This window comes from Rhineura floridana, chromosome 3 (genome assembly GCF_030035675.1).
Source record: "Rhineura floridana isolate rRhiFlo1 chromosome 3, rRhiFlo1.hap2, whole genome shotgun sequence".
Taxonomy (NCBI): Eukaryota; Metazoa; Chordata; class Lepidosauria; order Squamata; family Rhineuridae; genus Rhineura; species Rhineura floridana.
The window spans coordinates 46,733,500-46,757,142 of NC_084482.1; the positions used below are offsets into that span (position 1 = coordinate 46,733,500).

Consider the following 23,643-nt stretch of genomic DNA (forward strand, 5'->3'; position numbering starts at 1 on the left):
CGTGATGGTTTTGCGGCTCTCTCCACACCATAGGCACATCAAAGTTTAAACATTTCCTTTCTCCATTTTTCCACTGTTGTAGGCACTCTACACAGGTTTTGCAAACCTTATGGGGAGCCCAAGACTTATCTTGATCTTCAAGCTTCACTCCAAAATAAGCAAGATATGCTTGTTTTACGAAGTCAGTGATGTTTTTTCTTTGTTTTTGCAGAGTGTATTCACCACCAGGGTCGGCTCCAGAAATGCGGGGGCCCTTGGGCATTAGCCTGCCCCGGGCCCCTCTGCTTCCCTTCTGCGATCCCGTGGATCACAAGACGAGCTTCCAAACCGCCTGCCATCCCCCATCAACCAAGATGACGGCAGAGGCTTCAGTCCCTTACGGAAACCTCGGCCGCCATCTTTATTGATGGCAAACCTGCACGAACAGCAGAGAAAGGTAGGTGAAGCGCTGGGGATGGCGGGCGGTTCGGAAGCTCGTCTTGCGATCCATGGGATCGCAGAAGGGGAGCGGAGGGCCCCCCAGGGGCTCCTAGAGCTGTGGGGCCCTCGGGCCAGTGCCCAACCTGGCTGCCCTTTGGAACCGGCCCTGTTCGCCACAAATGTAGCAGAATGCATTACGATTGTTTAAGCAGCCTCTTCATGACAAACTCATATTCCTCTTCAAAAAGAAAAAGTATCAATATGATATTATATGCAATGGATAAACTTGCAAAACAATGTTCAAGAGTAAAAAGACAGACCAAATCCTGCTGCATATGTCAGCAGCGACAGGTCGTATTGGGGTACAATCGTCATTTGAGGGGTATCCATTATCTCAAAAACTAGAGCCAATTCGGCAAAAGTAATGTGATTTTTGGATTTAGCACCCCCAAAATACCCTAAAGTCATTCAAACATCCTTGGCAACTAAAAAAAATTTTTTTTTGTTGGGCTGTGTAATACATCATGGTTTTACGGTGGTTCCATTCCTTTCTCTCCGATAGGCGTCAACAGGTAGCATTGGGTGATGAGGTTTCAGACCCTTGGCCTCTCAATTGTGGTGTGCCACAGGGTTCTATCCTCTCACCCATGCTATTTAACATCTATGTAAAGCCTCTGGGAGAGATCAACAGGAGATTGGGGCTGCAGTGCCACCAATATGTGGATGACACTCAGCTCTATCTCTCATTTAAATCTTCACCGGAGAGGGCTGTGGAGACCGTATCCAAGTGCCTGGAATCTGTGAGTGGATGGATGGGTAGGAACAGGCTGAAACTGAACCCTGATAAGACCGAGGTACTACTTGTGGGAGACAAGGGAGGGTTGGGAGATGTTGACCTGGTGTTTGGCGGGGTGAGGTTGCCCCTACAGGACCAGGTCCGCAGCCTCGGGGTCATTCTTGATTCCAAGCTGTCCATGGAGGCTCAGATTTCGGCTGTGAGCCGGGCAGCTTGGAATCAATTACATCTTATACGTAGGCTGCAACCCTACCTCCCTGTTCAACAGCTCCCACTCGTGGTACATGCCCTGGTCACCTCTCGATTGGACTACTGTAATGCGCTCTATGTGGGGTTACCCTTGAAAACGACCCGGAAATTGCAACTTATACAGAATGCAGCGGCGCGCTTACTTACCAACAGCCGCCGCCGTGATCACATTACGCCGGTGTTATTTGATCTACACTGGCTGCCGGTTGTTTTCCGGGCCCGATTCAAGGTGTTGGTATTAACCTTTGAAACCCTGTACGGTTTTGGCCCAGTTTACCTGAAAGAGCGCCTCCACCGCCACCAATTATGCCGCCCGACCAGATCAGCCACGCAAGGCCTTCTCTCAATCCCACCAACCAAAACAGCTAGGTTGGTGGGTACTAGGGAGAGGGCTTTTTCTGTGGTGGCCCCCACTCTCTGGAACTCCCTCCCGTTTGATCTTCGACACGCCCCTTCCCTGGATGTATTCCGCAAGGCCCTGAAGACGTGGCTATTTCAACAGGCCTTTGAGATCCTTGGGATGGGTTAATCTCCATGATTTTGTCATCTATTATATGCTGCAAATGTAAATATTTTATAAATGTATTGATGACTGTCCAGTATTTTATTTATTGAGACTAATGTGACTGCATTTGATATTATTGTATTTTATCTCATTTTAATGTACGCCGCCTAGAGTGGCTATCTGCCAGATAGGTGACACACAAATTAAATATTATTATTATTATTATTATTATTATTATTATTATTATTATTATTATTATTATTATTATTATTATTATTATTATCACAGTGTTCATTGCCTTATATCTTAGTTGAAGAAAATGACTCAGCTTTGCTATGGGTCTATTAAGAAGTACCATATCATCTGTCACAGCTAGAATCAATCAGCCCATATTGTGCTGCCACAAACGATTGGCCTATATTTCTTTTTTTAGTTGTAAAAAAAATCCCTCAGGCACAGTGGTAGCAAATCACACATTACTGGATTTCCAAGTGTTATCCTTCCATCTACCTTTTAATACCACTCCCCTGCTCCCAGTGAATCATATATCCATTGTGTTACCACCCAGCTTATTTGATCCCTAGAAAAGATAAATGCCTTATCCTGAAATATTAAACAAAGAGAAAATTAAAGAACAGGGAAAGATAAACAATATCATAAAGTCCAATTTCCTGTCTTCTACATGATCTCTCTTTCCAAACAAGGCCAAATCCTGCCCTCAGACACATGTGTGAGAAGACCATACTATGTGGAATCATGAACTTGTTTAACAAAATATGTATCAGGCAATTAAACAAAAAAGGTGAATATAACTAATTAAATCAGTTCAGTTTTGTGTGGAGGACTCTTAAACGTACTGATGGATTGAAGAGGAGGAATCTTTGGTTATGCTCCACAAACCAGTTAAGATTGTGTATGTGCCAAATTCTTTCCTTTGGATGAAAATACTGGTTTAAGGAACTTTTACATTCATAAATGTATCCCCATGTGGTGAAGCAGAGATGCAACTATGTGAAATCCATTCATCCACAGTGCCCTTTCCATGGTTGCATTCTGTCTTCCCCACAAAGGAATGAATTTATAAAAATGAGTCACTACATAAAAATTACAGGGATTTGTTGCCTTGTGTTGACACTTCCTTATAAAAACTGATTATGTAAATTCACCCTCAGAGATGCCATTAAAACTTTTACCTTCAGTAAAATACACAGCACCCTTGGCGGTTCCTCCTCAAGTCAACTTCCCAATAATTTTGGAAGAAGCCAGACAGAGCTTTGCTAACACTAGTAGAACGTATTGCAAAAGAGCTTTGCACAACCCTAGGCTGTCAGTTTAATAAACTATGGTGCCATGCCTGTGTGGTCTCCCCTCTTTTCTCCTGTTGTGTACAGGCTTTGGCACTTCTGTCATTGATTGTTTAAACCACAGTTTCCTGTTTCATCCGACCTGGGAAGTGAGGTTTAGTCTCGGAATACAAACCACAATACAAAACCATCCTGTAGTTTAAACAGACCATAATAGAAGTGCTGAAACCAGCATATATGCGATTAGGAGGGCCAAGAGTGTGGACATGATGCTTGTCCTCAGACTAATAAACCATGGTTCAGTAAGCCAGAGACCATTATTAAGATGGGGTCATTTGAAAATGGGGTCATTGATCCCAATGGTTAATGCCTACAGCAACATTTGAAGTGAATTTAGAGGTTTCTTGTCAGGTAGGTTAAACATCTGAAGAATGTTAAGGAAAGCCAAGAGACTTTTGATGAGACTGGTGAAATTTTTTCATGGGCATTTTGCATATCCCTAACCTCCATCTTGTTCCATTCCTGACTTTTATTAGCAGTAATGAGCTAAATTTATAGATGTACTGCTGATTTGAATGTATGTTGCTACCCTCCAGATTACTGAACCACATTTCTCAATTCTTTTTAGATGCCCCATCTCGATGTTGAACCTGCATTTGAAAGGTCAAGGGAGCAGGATTTCCAAACTGCCAGGCCAGATACAGCAGCATATTTCTCACTTGGTATGTCCACAATTGCATAAACACATTCCACATGTATTTGAGAGAGCCCAAAGAGATAGATTAAAAATGAAATCCTTAAAGAAAACATTTTTCCTGGACATTTTTTTGGGGGGGGAGGGAAGAAAGTGGGTAGGAAAAGACAAAAAAAGGGTCTGCCTTTAGAAGAGCAGTTTAAACCCAACAGGATGCATTTTTAAATTAACAAGGCATGAATTTAAATACATTAAGGACTAAACAAAACACAGGGAGAGGCGGAGAGGTGAAAAGTCACTGCCCCTCCTTGTTTTTCTGTCTTCTTGTTTTTGGCGGCTGTGCTGAGAGACACAAAATAAAATGGAGCAACATAACCTGTCTGAGTTTTATTCAAATAAGCCAATTAAAACATCAAGTTGAAATGTCAGTGAACATGCTATGGCCACTCAGGAATTAAAGCAGGAAGGCATCTGTCTGTCTTCACCACAAAAACACTGAAGATCTTTTTTTTTAATTCCACTTCTGCAAAAACTATGACATTACGTTACAGCCATGAAAAACACCATCTGAAATGTACCTTGACTGGAGGGCAGCTGTCATCACCAGTTTCTTTCTTGTAAAATTAGACTGAGCTAAACACCTATTCTTCATTTTTGCGGAGGGGATTTGTCCCCCATCATCATTTAGTACATAAATGATGCTGGGTACAAAGAGGTTCAATGGCAGAGCCCATGCTTTGCATTCTGAAGGTCCCAGCTTCAGTCCCTAGAATCTTGTTAAACAAATCTTAGGTGTCAGGAGACCCTGCTGCTGGAGACCCTAGTCCCGTAGTATGGGACTAGATGGGCCAAAGGTCTGTCTCAGTATGAGGGACCAGGGTAGGGTTGCCAGGTTCTGGCCTGAGACTGATCCTGTATCTTTAGGAGAAGAGAAAGTCAGCCAAGTGCAGGTGTTCTTGCAACTCTGTAATGGGAAAAACCACAAGGTAGAATTCTTCCTTCCCCCTGCACAACTTTTAAACATACAGAAGGCCTCTTGGTTGCCAGGCCCGGCCTCCAAGAGGTCTTCTGTATCTTTAAAAGTTGTGCAGGGGGGAGGGAGAATTCCACCTTGTGGTTTTTCCCATTACAGGGTTGCAAGAACACCTGCACTTGGCTGACTTTCTCTTTTCCTAAAGATACAGGATCAGTCTCAGGCCATGAACCTGGCAACCCTAGACCAGGGACATACCCTTTTCTATAGGATGAACCTTGAGCTTGTGGTATGACAATGAAGCCAACGGTCACAGTAGCCCAAGTTGTCAGCTGGCATAATCAGTTGAAGAATGGTGACTTCAAAGCTCCCCAAACAAGGCTTATTCAGAAGGTTTTCAACAGCAAATGGTCAGTTGCTGCTCATTTATTCCAGAGGGCACCCAGGGACACAATCGTTTAGGAAGTCTTGTAAACAAACTTTGTACAGCTCAGCTTGTGGAGTATCTTCCCTACAGCATCACATATGCAGCTGACATTACAATCCTTTTGACATCAGGATAAGACTTTCCTACTTCCCTGACATTTCAAATAGAATTTTAGTTGGAACTGATTTGTTCCTTAGTTTTATGGGGGTTTCTTAGCCAGACGAGAGTGCTGTTGCACTCAGGTCCTGCTTGCATCTGGTTGGCCACTGTGAGAACAGGGTGCTGGACTAGATGAGGTACTGACCTGATGTATGTAATGTGCAAATTGTTTCCCCATTTTTGTACACCGTTCTGGAGTCTTCTGATGAAGGATGATTAAGAAATGTTTGAAATAGCTAAATAAATAAAGTACATTTCTGATTGGCTAGGAATATTGATCTCCCCTCCTGTTCCTTCTACCTTTTGCTTGAATTATGTGAGAAAAGAGGGTGACTTTTAATTAAACCCACAAATTTGACTTCGTTTCTCCAACTAAAATCAAACCATTTCCCTACTCTTGTCTTCTCAAATAATAGCTAAGCATAAAAGGAATGGGAGTCAGGGGCTTGCTGTTTTCTGGTTCTTGAATTGGATCAGAATGCACTGAAAACTACAATTCCCAGGAACAGAGCTTGGAAAAGTTACTTGGAAAAGCATGGCCACTGGATTGGGCTGATGGGAGTTGTAGTTCAAAAAAGTAACTTTTCCAAGCTCTGCCCAGGAATGACTGGGATGGGGGGGGTGCTGTACTATCACCCTCGCCACAGTGGTGTTGCGGTTCCCAGTAGAAACAACAGAAAGTGGCTAGCATCCAAACCAGGAAAAAACAGAGGGCAAAAGCCAAGATGCTAGAAGAATAGGAATTTATTGCCAGGCACTAGTGCACCCAGGGGCCATCACCCCTGTGGGCATTGTGCCTATTGCAAATTTACATGTAAAACGATGGAGTTGTTAACCCTATTAATAAAAAAAGTACACTTTGAATCATTTTTCAACATGCAATACTGCCAGAGTTATTTATGTAATTCAGTGTGGATGTTTGAAATTATATGTTGGACAGACCTCCAGAATTGTTAAAAAACGCATAGGGAAACACCTCAGCAACATTAGGAACAAGAGGTCTGGGGCCCCCTTAGTTGCTTATTTCAATAGTTGCCATTACTCTGTAGCCAAGCTTAAATTTTGGGTTTTAGAGAAAGTATACGGGGACAACATTGATGTTTTGCTCAGGAGAGAGATGTTATGGATACTGAATTTGAAAACAATGACCCCTGATGGTCTTAATGAGGAGCTCGAGTTTCTTCCTCTACTATAAAATCCAGAAAATATCTACAGTCCCTTGCTTGTTTTTCACTCCCAGATGGTTGTCATTTAGTAACAAGAAAAATAATCAAGTGGTTCCACCTGCACCTTATTTCTGGGTGCTGTGATATATACACATGCTTAATATTCTGTTCTTTGAGGCGTTTATATTGTTGTAAGTGGTCTGCTCATTTGAATTTCTCAATAGCCTGCAATGTAAGTCATAGACTGATTTAGAGATGTTATATGTATGATTTTAAATTCAAATTTGTCCCTGCTGTTTTATTTATTTATAGCCCCTGATGAAGACCTAAAACCTATAGGCTGAAACGCTTTGGGTTTGAACACACAATAAGTTGCCAGTAGCAGCCAGTGGGTTGCTGCTACTGACCAAGAGGGAGGGGGAAGGTGCAGAGGCTGGGCAAGGTGCAGTGTGTGGTGGCACAACCATCTGCCACTGCACACCACACTGTGCCAAGCTTCCAGACCTTATCCCTTCCTCCTCTCCCTCTTGGTCAGTGGCAATGACCAATAGTCAGAAGTCAAGAGAGAAGCAGTGCCTGTCAGCTCTTAGCTGGGGGAGTCCTTATCAGGGGAGAGGATCAGAGGATGTCCAGGAGACTCTAGCCTTACTCCCAGTCCTGGGTCAGTCTCCATCTGAGGCCAGGAGGCAGGTTCCTGCAACAAGGCTTTGGAAGGGCCATCTACACCCAGGTGAGTTTGGCCTCTGTCATAAAGATTGAATAGATCCCAAGCCCACGAGAAATGTGTTGTCTCAAACACCAGTTAGAAAGCCAGCCCATCTGGACAAGTGCCTGACTACAGGTAAGGTCTCCTCAGGAGTAAAGGTCTCCTCTTGAAGAAATCTCTGGCTTTTTAAGAGACAGCTGAGGTTGAAGTGTCGTTCCAGCAGCTCCAGTTCAAAAACCTCAGTGTTAGGCTGGAAGAGCTTCTGGAGTAACCTCCATGTACCATCATTGTATCCTGCTTGTTAGCTGATCACCTGCTGCAGCCAAGCCTGCCCATGGATTACGCTGGACCTACCTTGGACCTGACTTCCCTTGCTTTGCCCATGGACAGTTCGGATGTTGCATCTTGCCTGACCTTTTGTTGTTGACTCTGCTTATTTGGACCCTCACCTGGACACTGCTTTGGCTGTTGTCCAAATTGGTGTTGTTGCTGGCAAGTCTCTTGCTTCCTCAGGAGTCTAATGAGAACAGGACAGTGTTCCCCCTTCACTGTTTCACTGGCCACTACTGGCTACTTACTCGGTACAGCAGTGGTGAGGATGGGGTTGTGCTGGCACACCAGCCGGACTACAGGTTTGGCTCCACCAGTGTGCTAATCAGCCCCAACTTTGCAGTGATGGATGCTCCTGGTAAATCCCATGATCCACAGCAGGAATTGATGTTCACCCTGGCATTTGACACCTGCGATATATGTTTTCAGGAGCCACCTTATTCCTGTGTTTGTAAATTTGTTTTAAACTATTTTTAATATTGAATTTTAAATTGTTGTAACCTGCCTGGAACCTTAGTGAGAAGGGCAGGTAAGAAATGAAAATAACAACAATAAGTGTGTTCCTGAGCATGTTCTGAAGTGTCATTTCCAGCTATGAACAGACTCTGGTAGGCCTTCCCAGTGCTGATCACCCCTGCCCCCTTGAAAACGTAAGGGAATATGTTTGTTTGTTTGGGAAGAGGGGGAATGACAGGAGAGGGCTAAGGGGCAACAAGTGTTGAGGGCAACCCCCATGTGGAGCTATACCCAGTGCTCTTTTGTGACAGTACTCACTGCTATGGAGTACTTGCACCTCCTACATGATCTCTGTCTAAGAATGTAGAGATATGTTTCCTCCTATATACACATCTCTAAATGTCCAGAGGAGTAGGGTGGCTAGATGGAAAAGAGATCAAGGCTCCTGCACCGTTAATAGTTATGTAGAAGAGGAAGGTGTCATTGGTAATGCCATTCCCTCTTTACCCAACTATTAAAAATATGCTTTGATCTCTCAAAGATGCAGGTCATGAAAAGCTCTCAGCCCAACATGGGGTCAGCTGAGGTCTCTCCTCAGAGCTGTTGAGGATGGAACAGTAGATGGGAGGGAAGGTACCTTTTATTGATAATGGGCTGGAAATAGCAGCATATGGAAGATTTCTGCATCACACTAGCCACTGGTACCACCAGGAACAGCAGGAAGATTTTGTCCTTATCCCAGTGGTGTTTTGGGGAGCAATAGCAAACGGCTGCCATCTATGTCTATGGCAAAAAATAAAATGCTGCTCTTGGGAACAACACTGCACTGGGGCAAATTTTTTGTGTTGAACTTGCCCTATATTATGTAATGGAATGTACTTCTGTGATGAAGCTGCCCTTGGACATTTTTGATGTTCTGGTATTGATCTTGTATTCACCCCACCCCGCTCTTCTGATTTGGATTCTATAATTGGACTGCATTGATTGTATTGGAATATGTTTTTATGTAAACCGCATTGTAGAACTGAGAAATGGTATAACTCCCCCCCCCAAATAAATGAGACCCCACCCTCTTTTGCATCCGGTCAGTAGGGATGGGCAAACCTGTCATTTGCAGTTTCTCTCATAGTCTCCTTTTTCCAATCTTAAGTTCAAGTCTCTATATTTCCACATCAGTTTGTATTTAAAAAAAATCTTCATGAACGTTCATCGGAATTTTAGCGCAAATGTCTCTCCACCTACACTCTTTGTACGCACTTTTTTATTAATGTATACACATTTGCAAAGCAGTTTCCCCTGATATATTACATTCTTGCATGTTACTTCCAGAAATGTTTGCATTTATATGCACACTTTGCCATAGCACATGTATTGTGTGCTCATTACTTGGCAGAGAAGTGCACATTTCAAAGGATGGCTGTGTTTTGGTTCACGTATTGTTTTGGAAAGTGCCTGTTTGGTAAGTTCATCTTCTAATGTGAACTGAATTGAATTTCTCCCCCATCCCTATTGTTCACCCTACTGATGAGGCTCTGCTCTGGGTGCTGCAGCCATCTGGGGTAAGATGGGTGGTAACAAGTAGTGGGGGGTCTTGCTTGTGGTTCCTTCCTCATGGACCTACATGGCTATTTGACCAGCTTGCTGGTGACTTTTAAGAAGAGAGTAACGTCCCTTCCAAACTGGGTTTATTTTCTCTCTGGGTGTATTGTTCAACATGTCATTGATGCAATAATAATGCATTAGTGATGGGTTTGCATTGGACTCCTCACACATCACTCTGCTTTATTGGTTGTTCTGTGATGTTTTCCCAGTGTTACTGCCTCATTGCTGTCTATTGTTGCACTGTAACGCAACAAAAGCAGGACAAAAAAATTAACCGGAACGTCTGTGGTATAAAAAGTTGCAGGATTTCAGCAAAAAGCTACAGGACATGCACTGACCGGGGGGGGGGGAAGCAGCATGACTGCTCCAGAACATTTGCAGATGCAAACAGAATTGAAAGCAGGATCGTATAGAACTGGCCCAATACCATCATGAGCACAAATCCTCATTCATGCACAATAAAAATGACATCTGGAGGGTCTGTGAAAATCTGCCTAATCTAGCCTAGTTAGTTGGATGGACTGCTAAATGGAATAAATAAAAATGAAAAAGTGCACTGAAGTACAGCAGGTTGGGAAGCTGACTTTCTGCTAGGACCAGTAGCTTAAGCGTTAAGCTAGGATACTTCACATCCTTTCCATCCTTCAGAAATTGTGGACTGCAACAAACTAAAGGTAATCATCATGTTATTCAGTATGGGAAAAAGGTTGAGACTGAAACTTGAGACAAATAACACTTTTTCCTTTGAGTTCTCACCCTCTCCCAATAATGACATCATTAGCTATATGCAGACAAGAAGCCAATCAAGTAATATCCCATAATCCTTTGGGAACACAGCTGTAGAAATGTTTTCTCATGCTAAGGATTGTCCTCTGGTAAAAGAAACCATGGGGAACATGATTTGCGGCCCAGGGGTGAAATAAGACACAGACACAATATATATTTGGGTTAAATAACGGGCCACTTTATTAACCAAATTCACATTGCATAAAGAACCTACAGAGGGGAACATAAGTGCGGGATTCTCCTGGTGAGTCAGGCAAAGCCTGCTTGCAGCTACTGGGGCGATTCAACCCCTGCCAGGTAAGGGGCTGCCAATCTGCCAACCCCTTGCCCTGACCACACCCATAGGGTGTGTAGGAAGGCCAACCTGCATCACCGCCTGCCCCCCGGTGCACTGAAACTCCAAGTGGATGAGACATGTTGGCCCCAAAGGCAACCCGTATCCTGCCCTCAGGCCGTATAACCCGGAGCTGCAGGCCTCCGGAACCACCAATCATCTCCAAAGATGCCTAAAGGTGTCACCTAGCTGCCTTTCATCTTTACACTTTCCCACACTTCCTTGCCATAAAGTGACCAATTAAGATATTAAGATCAAACAGCCAAATGAACCTAATAACCAGAAATGCACCCGTGCTAACCCTGAGCACCCTCACTGCTAACCACAGTATGGAGTAGGCAAAAGAAACCCGCCGGCTAAAGCGCAGGCAAGCCAAAAATTCCTAGTCGGCCCCGAAGCGACCAAATTAATCACACTGCAGCAGAGGGAGGGTAGGGCGGGTGCCGAAGAAGAAGAGGAGGGTGAGGGGCCGGCGTGAGCTTAAATAGGATCGGCTGCTCGTCGCCCGCAGCGCGCCTTGATGACGTCATGCCAGTCCTGGCACGACTGCTCTTCCTCTAAATGGTGGCTAGGGCTTCACCCCAGGCTGCAAATCTCGCCCCGCAGCCGGTAAGTACCGTGCGGAGCGGGAAGTTGCAGCCCAGGGGTGAAATAAGACACAGACACAATATATATTTGGGTTAAATAACGGGTCACTTTATTAACCAAATTCACATTGCATAAGGAACCTACAGAGGGGAACATAAGTGCGGGATTCTCCTGGTGAGTCAGGCAAAGCCTGCTTGCAGCTATTGGGGCAATTCAACCCCTGCCAGGCAAGGGGCTGCCAATCTGCCAACCCCTTGCCCTGACCACACCCATAGGGTGTGTAGGAAGGCCAACCTGCGTCACCGCCTGCCCCCGGTGCCCTGAAACTCTGAGTGGATGAGACATGTTGGCGCCAAAGGCGACCCGTATCCTGCCCTCAGGCCGTATAACCCGGAGCTGCAGGCCTCCGGAACCTCCAATCACCTCCAAAGATGCCTAAAGGTGTCACTTAGCTGCCCTTCACCTTTACACTTTCCCGCACTTCCTTGCCACCAAAGAGGGGACAAACCTCTGTTTAGTCCCCACTTGCCCCACCTCCAAACAACAACTCACGCAGACCCCTCTGCAGGTCCCCTAGAAGATGTCATTACCCATATCTGTCATATGGACTCCATCTGACCTATATAGCTCTATCCTACTGCGTCTTATCTCTGGATGGTGAATAACTGACCCACCAGAGCCCAAAAGAGCCAGCCTGAGTTGCCTATTGACTTTCTTGCGGGTCCTATTTATGCCCCTAGGGTCCCCCTCGCAATTCCAATGCCTACGGGGTAAAACATCAGACCACACCAAGTGCACTCCCGGCCAGCGTCCTTCGATGGCCCGGAAGTGAGCACACGCCTGCTCGATAAGAGCCATGTCTTTCAGCATACCCAGGTCATTACCGCCCAGGTGAATAACCAAAAACTGTGGCACATGATGAACCACTGCCGACTGGGAAAGCGTAGGAAGGAGCCCGTCCCAGCGCATCCCTTGGCGGCCCAACCACTGTACTCTGGCCCACTGGCTAAGCCCCAGCTGTGTGCCAACACGTGGGATTATGTCTGACCAAAGTAGACGTACCCAAGGCTGACGTCACCTTATTAACTGCATGCCACGCATGCCTGCCAAACTGAGGGCCATGCCCTTTCGTTGCAACTGAGGGCCATGCCCTTAAGTAATCGAGACCATCGTTGCCTCCTGAACTGCATGTCTGCACGTGCCTGCCAAACTGAGGCCATGGCCTTCCGTTGCCTCGCCAACTGCATGTCCGCACATGCCTGCCAAACTGAGGCCCATGGCCTTCCATTGCCTCACCAACTGCATGTCCGCACATGCCTGGCAAACTGAGGGCCATGCCCTTTCGTTGCAACTGAGGGCCATGCCCTTTAGTAACTGAGGCCATCGTTGCCTCCTGAACTGCATGTCCGCACATGCCTGCCAAACTGAGGGCCATGCCCTTCTGTTGCCTCCTGAACTGCATGTCCGCACATGCCTGCCAAACTGAGGGCCATGCCGTTCTGTTGCCTTGCCAACTGCATGTCCGCACATGCCTGCCAAACTGAGGGCCATGCCCTTCCTTTGCCTCCTGAACTGCATGTCCGCACATGCCTGCCAAACTGAGGGCCATGCCCTTCCGTTGCCTCCTGAACTGCATGTCCGCACATGCCTGCCAAACTGAGGGCCATGCCCTTCCGTTGCCTCCTGAACTGCATGTCCGCACATGCCTGCCAAACTGAGGGTCATGCCCTTCCGTTGCCTCGCCAACTGCATGTCCGCACATGCCTGCCAAACTGAGGACCATGCCCTTAGGTAACCGAGGCCATCGTTGCGTCCCGAACTGCATGTCTGCACATGCCCGCCACCTGAGGGCCTTGCCTCAAATACTGAGGTCATTCCCAACTCGGGTAATGACCACCACAAGCGGAGATGTCTGCACTGAACCAAGCTGGGACAAAGTGGGTAGGAGCCCGTCCCAAAGTATTCCTCACCAGCCAAGCCACCACACTGCAGCCCATTGACTGAGGCCTAACTGTAAGCCCAGGATAGGGTGCGCAGCTGCTCCATCCCTGTCCAGCAACATTGCCAGTCCATCAATGTTATACAGGTACAACTCCCTTCCATGGAGACATCTGATTACTGGAGGGCCCGTCGAGACAAATCTCCCTTGGATCCGGCCACCACCTCACCTATCCAAAAAGCTCCAAAAAACAGCATAAGGGCTGCCACCTGGAATAGTCTGGCTTCATAGCTTAAGGAGCATACTGTTTTTCACTGGCCCACCATACTCAATAAAATGTCCCGTGAGAAAGGGCAACGGGGATCGAGGGTGGCAGGGTGTTCTCTAGCCCACCCAGCTAACATACGGCGGACTCTAAAGTCCCTGGAATAAGTTGGAAAATCATCAGCCTTTACCTCGAAGTGCTTGGACTGAGAGGCCCAGTCTCCAGCCATTCACTAGGCAAACCCAGCAGGTGACTCACTGAATAGGCCACTCTGGTGCATAGCCCTTGCCGGCCCAGAAGTCCTGGGAAAAACCCCTCCTGCATTCTGATAGCTGTTGAGCATACTGGGGCGACAGACCGGCTTATGGCCATCTTTGACTCTGCTCCCTATTATACAGCCACAAACCTGAACCTGTAGTAAGGCTGTGGAAGTCCTGCTACGACCTCATAAACCACCGGAAAAGACCTCTAATACCTGGAGGGCAGACAAGAAACACTTTCTTGGCCTAACTGTCATGAAACCCTACTGACTGACCACATGAGTATGATTGGTGGTGAATTAGGTGGTATGCCCAGGAAGGTTAAAACCAGGCAGGATGGTCCATTGACACAGCCATTGAGATGAACCAGTTACATAGCCATTACATAATCTGTGACATCAGGTGTTAACATGCATCCAAATTTTTTTTATTTATTTTTTTATTTTATTTTATTTATTTTTTTATTTTTATTTTTTACCCTCTCATCCCGACAGCCCCTTCAAGGAAGGAGCTGAAGCGCTCCACGCGAGAATAGAGCAGCCTATATGTAATGCTCTACCTCATAGAATTGACTGAAAAGGCAAAAAACCCAGCAGCTATAAATCCCCTTGTATCCCCACAGTAGATGAAAAAACAGATTAGATGTCATACTTTCCCATAGGCAGTGCATTAACTAACTGGTAGGAAGCCATTACTGATTGCCATTGTGTCTATGCCCAAGACAAATTTAAGAGTGCAATCCCTTAAGGCAAGCCCTGAGACTACAATATGGGGTCCAGAAACTGAAAGAAAACCCCATAACAAAACAAACCTCCCCAAGAACTGGGCAGTCTGCAAGCAAGGTCCCAGTACCTCGAGCTTAACAGGGAAGGGACGCTTTCCTTGAGCAGCTACTGCTGGGTGCTTCTCCTCCCTGCTGTGAGGGCCACTGGCCTCATATTTCCCTGTTTCACATAAAGAAAGGAAATAATTTATGAGTAAGCACACTTTCCCAGCCACCATTTTAGTGCAGCTAACCCAGTTCCCCAAAGCACAGATACTGGGGATATGGCGCTGCCACCCATATTTGGCCCACTGCAGTGGGCTCCCCCTTGTAGGCTTCCAAACACCTATCATAATAGATGTCCAAAATGCAAAATTAACATCCTATATCCCTTTCTAGTAAATGATATCATAAATCCAAGAGCAGCAGATGCCAAGGATGTGTTGCTGTCACCAATATGTGGCTGCACTATAGCAGGTTTTCCAACACATATCTAAATAGATGAGCCAATGCAACAGTTGCACACTATATGTAATTCCAGGTAATGATATCAGAAGTCCTAACTAAAATGTAATTTCAGGTAATGATGTTTCGTTGTTGGTGCCACAATCCTCAGTAAAGCGGGGAAGAGTCTTCTTGGACCTTAAAAGGCAGCCCTATGTCAATAAGAGTCTAAGATCCTGTAATATGAGGGATCTCTATTAGGCAAATCGGGCTTTCCTCTTTATTCCTATTCCCCAATCAATATGATTACCATCTGCTAAACTTTCCATTCCTAACTAAATACAGGTAAATGCCTCTTCCGTCTCAGAGTGAACAAATAGCCTGAAATTAACACTTGGAATGCAAAAGGATCGCTCACTTAAGATACAGCGATTTAGACATTTTCTAGCAAACTGTTATCTCCGCCCTTATTATCATATAACTGTGAAAGGCCCAAAGGCTAAAAAGGCTCACTAGGCCCCACCAATATACTAGTATGTAGTATAATAATCATATAATTAAGTACTTCAAACCTCCTACATGCCCGTGTTACAAACAAAACACCCTAGCCCCTTTTAGGAGTCCTAGTGGCTTGAGTTCGCTCCCAATACTCACCCCAATAGAGTCTCAGAAACGACGAAACAATGATGGAGAAGGAGTATCTTTATTGCTAACACGTGCACGTGGAGAAGAGGCCAGGCCAGTTCTGGCAAAACTATGCATTGCTGGCCTTTTTATCAGCTTTGTTATGTTAATTACATTAGCATCATTATCATCATAACTACATCACTTTCATTTTCCATACATCACTGTAATCCATGCCCACTAGTACCTTCCCCTCTCTTCCTAGTTCCATATTTGGAGTTGTTATTCACAACTTGTTTTGCTCATTTCAACCTTGGATGTTTCACTCATATCTGATACCTTTTTCTACAAACACAGCTGCATATTGCAACAAAACCTGATTTTCCCAGCTATTTTGCAAACGCAGCTTTATACAAACAGTACCAGTCAGCAAATTAGCATTTCTCTTTACACACACACAAGTAAATTAACTTGTCAGCAGATTAACACACAAGCAAATTAACTGTCAGAGGGATGCTACAATTCCCAAACCAAGCAATATCTATATTTAAGTAGACTTCAGTGTCACACCCGGGCCTAGCAAGAAGTTGTACCTATGTCTGGGCCTAGCAAGAAGTCATAAGCCTCACGAAAGGGCTCTGACATCACATCATGCATCCACCCTGTAATAATATAATAAAGAACCAACCTGTGTATATCATCGGGGGGGGGCTAAGCTGGATAACCTGTGGGGGTGGGCAATCCTCCCCCTATGTCTGGGCCTAGCAAGAAGTCATAAGCCTCACAAAAGGGCTCTGCCATCACATCATGCATCCACCCTGTAATAATATAATAAAGAACCAACCTGTGTATCACCGGGGGGGGGGCTAAGATGAACCTGTTGGGGGGGGAGTGCTCAGAGGGAACTTAAACTAGAAGGATTAGATCCAATTTCATTTGTTCGTCCCTTTTATTCTGATTTATTTTTAATTTCCCTTTATGTGCATGAGTCTGTCTCTAACCAGTGTATTAGCCTGGCTATATTTAATTTTGTTTGTATATCCATTATAGTCTCATTTATTTTTAAACTTCCTTTTAGTATGCTGTGTGTCTTTCTTTTAACCAGCAGCAGCACTAACGTCGTGCTGCTTAATAAAAGGCCTCAATCAACCCCTCCACAACTGCTAGGTGTGGGGGGGGTATTGGACGTGCCGCTGCTAGGCCCCGCTACAAGGCCCGCTGGTCAGGCCCCTTTACAAGGCCTGCCCCAGTCACAGCCACGCCGCAGTGCTACCACCCACAGCTGTTGGGGCTCCCAAAACCCCCTTTGGATGTAACCAATTAATAGGCCCAACCAACGCCAACTGTCCTGCAGCTCTCTCTGCTATGTCCCTCATCGTCCTCTCGTTGCTCACCAAAGAAGAAGAGGAGGGTGAGGGGCCGGTGCGAGCTTAAATAGGCTCGGCCGCTCGTCACCCGCAGCGCGCCTTGATGACGTCATGCCAGTCCTGGCGCGCCTGCCCTTCCTCTAAATGGCGGCTAGGGCTTCACCCCAGGCCGCAAATCTCGCCCCGCAGCCGGTAAGTACCGTGCGGAGCGGGGAGATATGTTTGCTGATCTGGCCAGTTTTTCTCTTCACTGCTAGTGTTGTTGTGAAGAGATCCTCAATTAGTTTAATTGTTTTAAGGTCTGAAGGGGAACAGCTAAATGCATATAGGGCCCTTGATATGATTAGGAGCTCCAGTGATGCAGGGCTCTGAAGTGTTTGGAGAGGAACCTATGTACATTCAGCTGAATGCATACAGATTCCCCCCTTCAGACTTTTCACCCTGTATGCCTTGAGGCATACCAAGCTGCCTTGAGGTCCTTTGGCCAAAAGGCAGGGTATAAATAAATTTATAATAATAATAATAATATGCAAAATTGGGATGAGCCAGTGGGGATGGTTATATTCGGGGGAAGGGACCAGTGCATTTGGTGAGTTTTGGTCCATATGTTCTTTAAATAAATGATGTGTAATTCCTTAAGAGAGCTAGAATGATGATCTAATCATCAGAGAAAGAGGGTTGGATTTTTTTTTAGTAATTCAAAAGAGAAAGTTTTATAATGCAAATAACCTTTACCATGCAGCATAACTGTGACAGAGTGGATAAAACATAGCCATGCCATGGTGGTCCATATATAGGTAACCTCACAATTGGACAACTGCAGTGCACTATAAGTGGGACTACCCTTAGCCTGGTTCAAAAGCTGCAGTTAGTGCAAAATGCAATAACTGTACTTAGTAAGTGGGACACCCAGCTTTACACATATTACACTAGTGCTGAAAGATAAGCACTGGCTGCCTTTTAGCTACAAGCCAAGTGCAAGGTTTTGTTCTTGATGTTCAAAACCCCTAATAACTTGGAACCAGGATACTGTCTCCCCAGTAAAAACCAGGCTTTGAGATCTGCCCAAGAAACCCTGTTGACCATTCCTGATATGAAGCTACCTGAGCCCTTAGATAATCATCTGAGACCCTTCTCCAGGTCCCTTCTCTGATGGAGTTTTGGAGGCCGATGACAAGAGAGAGGGTCTTTTCACTTGTGGTTCTCCATCTGTGGAATGCTCTCCCCAGTGACATTCACCTGGCACCTTTGCTGACATCTTTTCAGCACCGGATAATGATTTACCTTTGTTTCCCAAGGCCTATGATGGACTGTGTTGATTCTGTTTTATTGTTAGTGTGCTGCCAAAGCTTCCTATGAAATTTTTTTGGGGTGGGGGTATTTTTGTATGTTGTATGAAAATGTTAATGTTTTGTCTTAATATTTCTTTTTTCTATGGTATAATGTATTTATGCTTATATTTTTAAATGTAAGTTGCTTTGAGACCTTTTAGGTAACAAGTGACTAATAAGTTTAAATAATAATAATTCCACAACCAGCATAAAAGCAGCCCTTCTCGGTAATACCATCCACCCTGTGAAATGTCCTCCCTCAGCTAATTCATGAGGCAGAGACAGGCTCCATTCAGACATGGGGTTTGTTGTTGAGTTATTTTTCCTGATAATAATGCTAGCACATCTGTCCTGATTCCTAATGTTCCTCTCACACTGAAGAACTTGTTGTGTAATTGAACTGTGGCTTTTCCATCAATATACTGTCATGTCGTACTAAATTGCATTCACACCAGTAGGTGTGGCATGACACAACAACAGCGGATATCATTGAACATGCCACCCCCCCTCCACCCTTTATACGCATGCGTGCTTCTGTATGCCAGAATACTGCCCCAAATTTCATTATATGAGCAGCGGGGATATGATCCCCCAAAAAACTGCAGGAAAAATAAAATGGCAAGCTCCCATGATCTTCTGGGTTGATAGGGTTGCAAATGGAAGCAATTAATAGGGAAATAAGAGCTAAGTTTTCACTTGATTCTTCCAGAGTTTGAGAAATGGCTTTTACATCATGTGAAAGGTCATATAAAATGCGATAAGTAACAGGTAAGGAAACATCAAGAAAACAGAATAGAGTCTGTCTGAATGCAGCCACAGTAGTGACCTTTAAAGACCTCTTAAAAACTTATTTTACCAATGATTTCCTAGATTCTGTCAATTTGTACGTTTTTTTTGTTTTGGATACTGCTCAGTTTTATTTGTGACATACAGTTGTGTTTTGTTTTCATCTCATTTTTGTCTAGTTTTTAGGAAATGTTATGGGATGTTTTGTTTTTATTGCTTTTATGTAAACTGTATAGACATATTTATTATATTAAGCAGAATATGTTTTTAATAAACAAAGACAAAGATGTAATAGCTGCTGGATAAGATGGAATAGGTTTATTGAATATAGCAAAAATAAGCAGTTGTGGCCAAATGTAATATGTATTGCACTAAGAACGATCCAAATAGTGTTGTTATAAATGAATAACTGTGTCTTCAGCAGGACAATACTTTTTTGCGGCCCACTGCCAAACAGCCCAAATCTGCCTATCAGTCCCAAAAGGCACCCATGCTAACCCCTAACCCTTAACCCTTCCCTGTTAGCCAGAATGTGGAGTAGGCAAAAGAAACCCACCGGCAAAGCAAGGCAAGCAGGCCAAAAATTCCTAGTCACCCCCATAGCGACCAGATGAATCGCACTACAACACAGGGAGGGTTGGTTGGGTGCCACCAAATTCAAAAGGAGGGCAGGAAACCGGCGGCGTGGGTTTAAATACCCATTGGCATGCCGCATCGGCGCGTGAGCACCACACATGCACGCACCCTCCAAGATGGCGGCCCAGGCTTCGGCCGCAAAACTTGCCCCTTTGGCCCGGTAAGTACCGGGCACGGAGCAGGATTTTGTGATAATAGTATGCTGTGTCTTGTTTAAGCTTGAAATATTACAATGTATTATAAATTTTGATGAAAGTATGTTGTATTAATGAGGCATATGTTAAATAAAATAATAATAATAAATACATTAATAAATCAATAAAATATAACACATTGCATTTTGCAGGCTGTTTTACCTATTTTACCTGTCTTATTGGACTTGTACTATCTGGTCCACTATTGCATAATACTTTCATGTATTTAGAAGCAGTTCTGTAAAGTTAAATAATATTTAACTGCATAAAACTTGTTATTTTCAGGTATTATGCAGGACAGTGTACAAATCTTGGAGAGTATTCTGGATCACAGAGTTCAGTTTGGTCAGTCAACATTTTGTCAAGAACAAGTTAAATCCTTTCTATGAAATAAGCCCACTGATTTAATTTAAGTCACATAATAATCTGTATCATTCTAGGGCTGTTCAGATGCAAGCATGAAGGAGTGAGATTTACCCAGAAGCCACACCCCTCCAACTCTGATGCACCTATGCCATGGGTCATGCCTCTTGGTGGCCACACATTCTGCTTCAGTGTGAAAGGCGGGTTCTGACATGTAGCCACAGGGGCCTGGCCATCAAACTTTGTTGATACTGGATGTCTGTTCTTTGCCTCTCTCCATAAATTCTTAGAATTCTTCAATTATTATCATTATTATTATTTATTACATTTGTATACAGCCCCATAGCTGAAGCTCTCTGGGCGGTTTACAACAATTAAAAACATTAAAAACAAATATACAAATTTAAAACACTTTTTAAAAATAATTAATTAAAAATACATGCTAAAATGCCTGAGAGAAGAGGTAAGTCTTGACCTGACGCCAAAAAGATAACAGTGTTGGCGCAAGGCGCACCTCGTCAGAGAAATCATTCCATAATTTGGAGGCCACCACTGAGAAGGCCCTCAATGTCTGCACCTAGCTGCTCCTCAAAATCTTTTTTAGTTTTCTTTTTTCAATTTGACAAGCCTTACATCTTAGTCTTCTGTTTTACTTATACCTGAGAGCTCACACTTCTAAGAAGCAGGAGGGAACGCAAACTGGTGGTTGTGAAATTTCTCAGTTGTAGCCAGGAAGAGGTGGGAATTTTAAGAGATGATAGACAGACAGACAGATAAACGGATAGATAGATAGAATTTGTAACATGATATATGAATAGAGGGTTTCTTCACATCAAGGTCTGGAATTAGAATAAATTCTTCTAATCTTGATTTACCCATAATGCACCAGATAGTCAAGGCAAACAGATTCATACATAAAAATGCAAATGACAATTTAACTAGTGGCTTTAGCACTTTACAGTATATGTAAGGTTAGGTTAATTTCAACGAAGCATAAAATAGACTGCCTGGAGACTTTTTTTATGGACCTGGGAATTATTTATTGGCTTTACAGATGCCTAGGAATGAAAAATGGCTATATACAGGTGAGTAGTCAAGTTTCATGAAAGACTGATTTGGCGTGCATGGGTATTTTGCTTCAAAAGATGTGCAGAGATGCAATAAAAAAAATTGGAAATGTAGCATGGTTATTAAGGTTTCCACATTCTTTCTTCCAAGTTAAGAAATTGCTTACTCTTGAGTAGAAATGGGGGAGAATTCAATTCAATTTTCATTTAAAGGCAAACCTACCTAATTTGCACCGGCCAAAACAATTTGAGAACTGAAACACAACCATCCTGCGGAATTTGCTCCTAATTTTGTGATGCCCATTCCAACCACACATTTACAAAAAATGCATATATTAGGGGGAAAGTGTGCATACAAATGAATACATTACTGAAATTAGGATACAAAATACATTTTATCAGGATAAAACACTTGCAAGAATGTGTACATTAGTAGAAAGTGCATACAGAATGTGTTAGAAGAAATTTGCACTAAAATGCTGACATTTTCATGAGGGTTTTTTTTAAAAAAAATCACAGATTACTGCAGAAATGTGGAGAACTGAATTTAACACTGGAGAAATTAGAAGATGAGAGGAGCAAAACTGACAGATCTTCAGAACAGTAAAGAACTCCTGTTCTTCATTTCAGTTAGTTCTCTCCCAAAATATTTATTTAGAAAGGAGAAAAGCTTTAAGCACAAACACAAAGGAAATTCCTGACAAGATGAAGGTGACAATGTCACCTTGAGGCCTTGAGGGGTAATTCATTCCTATGATCAGCACCAACGCCAGATGGCAGCCAGGTTGGGCCCTGGCCAAGGACCCCTGCAGCCCAGAGGCACCCCTGAAGGGTTCCTCCTTAGAGTGGCAGAGTGTTGCTCCCATTCCTTGATCTGTGGCAGCATCAGGTCCTGCAACCTGACCCTGCTGTGGGTTGTGGAGAGGGAGCTCCCACGACAGCACAATGAAAATGTTGACCCAGTGTGCGGCAGCTGTGAAAAAGGCAAATTCCATGCTAGCGATAATTAGGAAAGTTATTGAAAATAAAACAGCCAATATCATAATGCCGTTGTATAAATCTATGGTGCGGCCGCATTTGGAATACTGTGTACAGTTCTGGTCGCCTCATCTCAAAAAGGATATTCTAGAGTTGGACAAGGTTCAGAAGAGGGCAACCAGAATGATCAAGGGGATGGAGCGACTCCCTTACGAGGAAAGGTTGCAGCATTTGGGGCTTTTTAGTTTAGAGAAAAGGCGGGTCAGAGGAGACGTGATAGAAGTGTATAAAATTATGCATGGCATTGGGAAAGTGGATAGAGAAAAGTTCTCCCTCTCTCATAATACTAGAACTCGTGGACATTCAAAGAAGCTGAATGTTGGAAGATTCAGGACAGACAAAAGGAAGTACTTCTTTACTCAGCGCATAGTTAAACTATGGAATTTGCTCCCACAAGATGCAGTAATGGCCACCAGCTTGGACGGCTTTAAAAGAAGATTAGACCAATTCATGGAGTACAGGGCTATCAATGGCTACTAGCCGTGATGGCTGTGCCACCCTAGTCAGAGGCAGCATGCTTCTGAAAACCAGTTGCCGGAAGCCTCAGGAGGGGAGAGTGTTCTTGCACTCGGGTCCTGCTTGCGGGCTTCCCCCAGGCACCTGGTTGGCCACTGTGAGAACAGGATGCTGGACTAGATGGGCCACTGGCCTGATCCAGCAGGCTCTTCTTATGTTCTTATGTACAAATAGTATAGGACTTCAGTAAACCCACCTGCATGCCCCACCTACCTCTCCTGTCAGTGTGAATGCCACGCACACATGCCTGTCACTGCCCCCAAGATGGTGGCAGGGGCTTCCCTAAATGGCTGATGCCCCTGCCACCATCTTGGTTGATGGCAGGCATGCACTCTACATGCATATGTCATTCACACGACACAAGAGCTGGGTGGGGCATGTGTGCATGCATACTTACTAGCCCTGCACTGTCTGTATGGGGAGGTTGGGCTATGCCACTGTGGGCCCAGGCAGGCTGGTGCCCAAGAGTCCATTCATGTCTGGTGCCGACCCTACTTATAGCAGCTCAAATTGAGTGGCTGGTTTAATTTAACATCCCTGAGTAATGCAGACAGG

The 23,643-nt window shown here is 44.4% G+C and overlaps 1 long non-coding RNA gene across 1 annotated transcript; it reads left to right on the forward strand.

Moving 5' to 3' along the window:
• Nucleotides 1–6,878: 6,878 nt before the first annotated feature.
• LOC133382112 (uncharacterized) lies at nt 6,879–9,295 on the forward strand. Its single transcript, XR_009761794.1, has 2 exons — nt 6,879–6,925; nt 7,705–9,295. It is a non-coding gene; the product is annotated as an uncharacterized LOC133382112 (long non-coding RNA).
• The last annotated feature ends 14,348 nt before the right edge of the window (nt 9,296–23,643 follow it).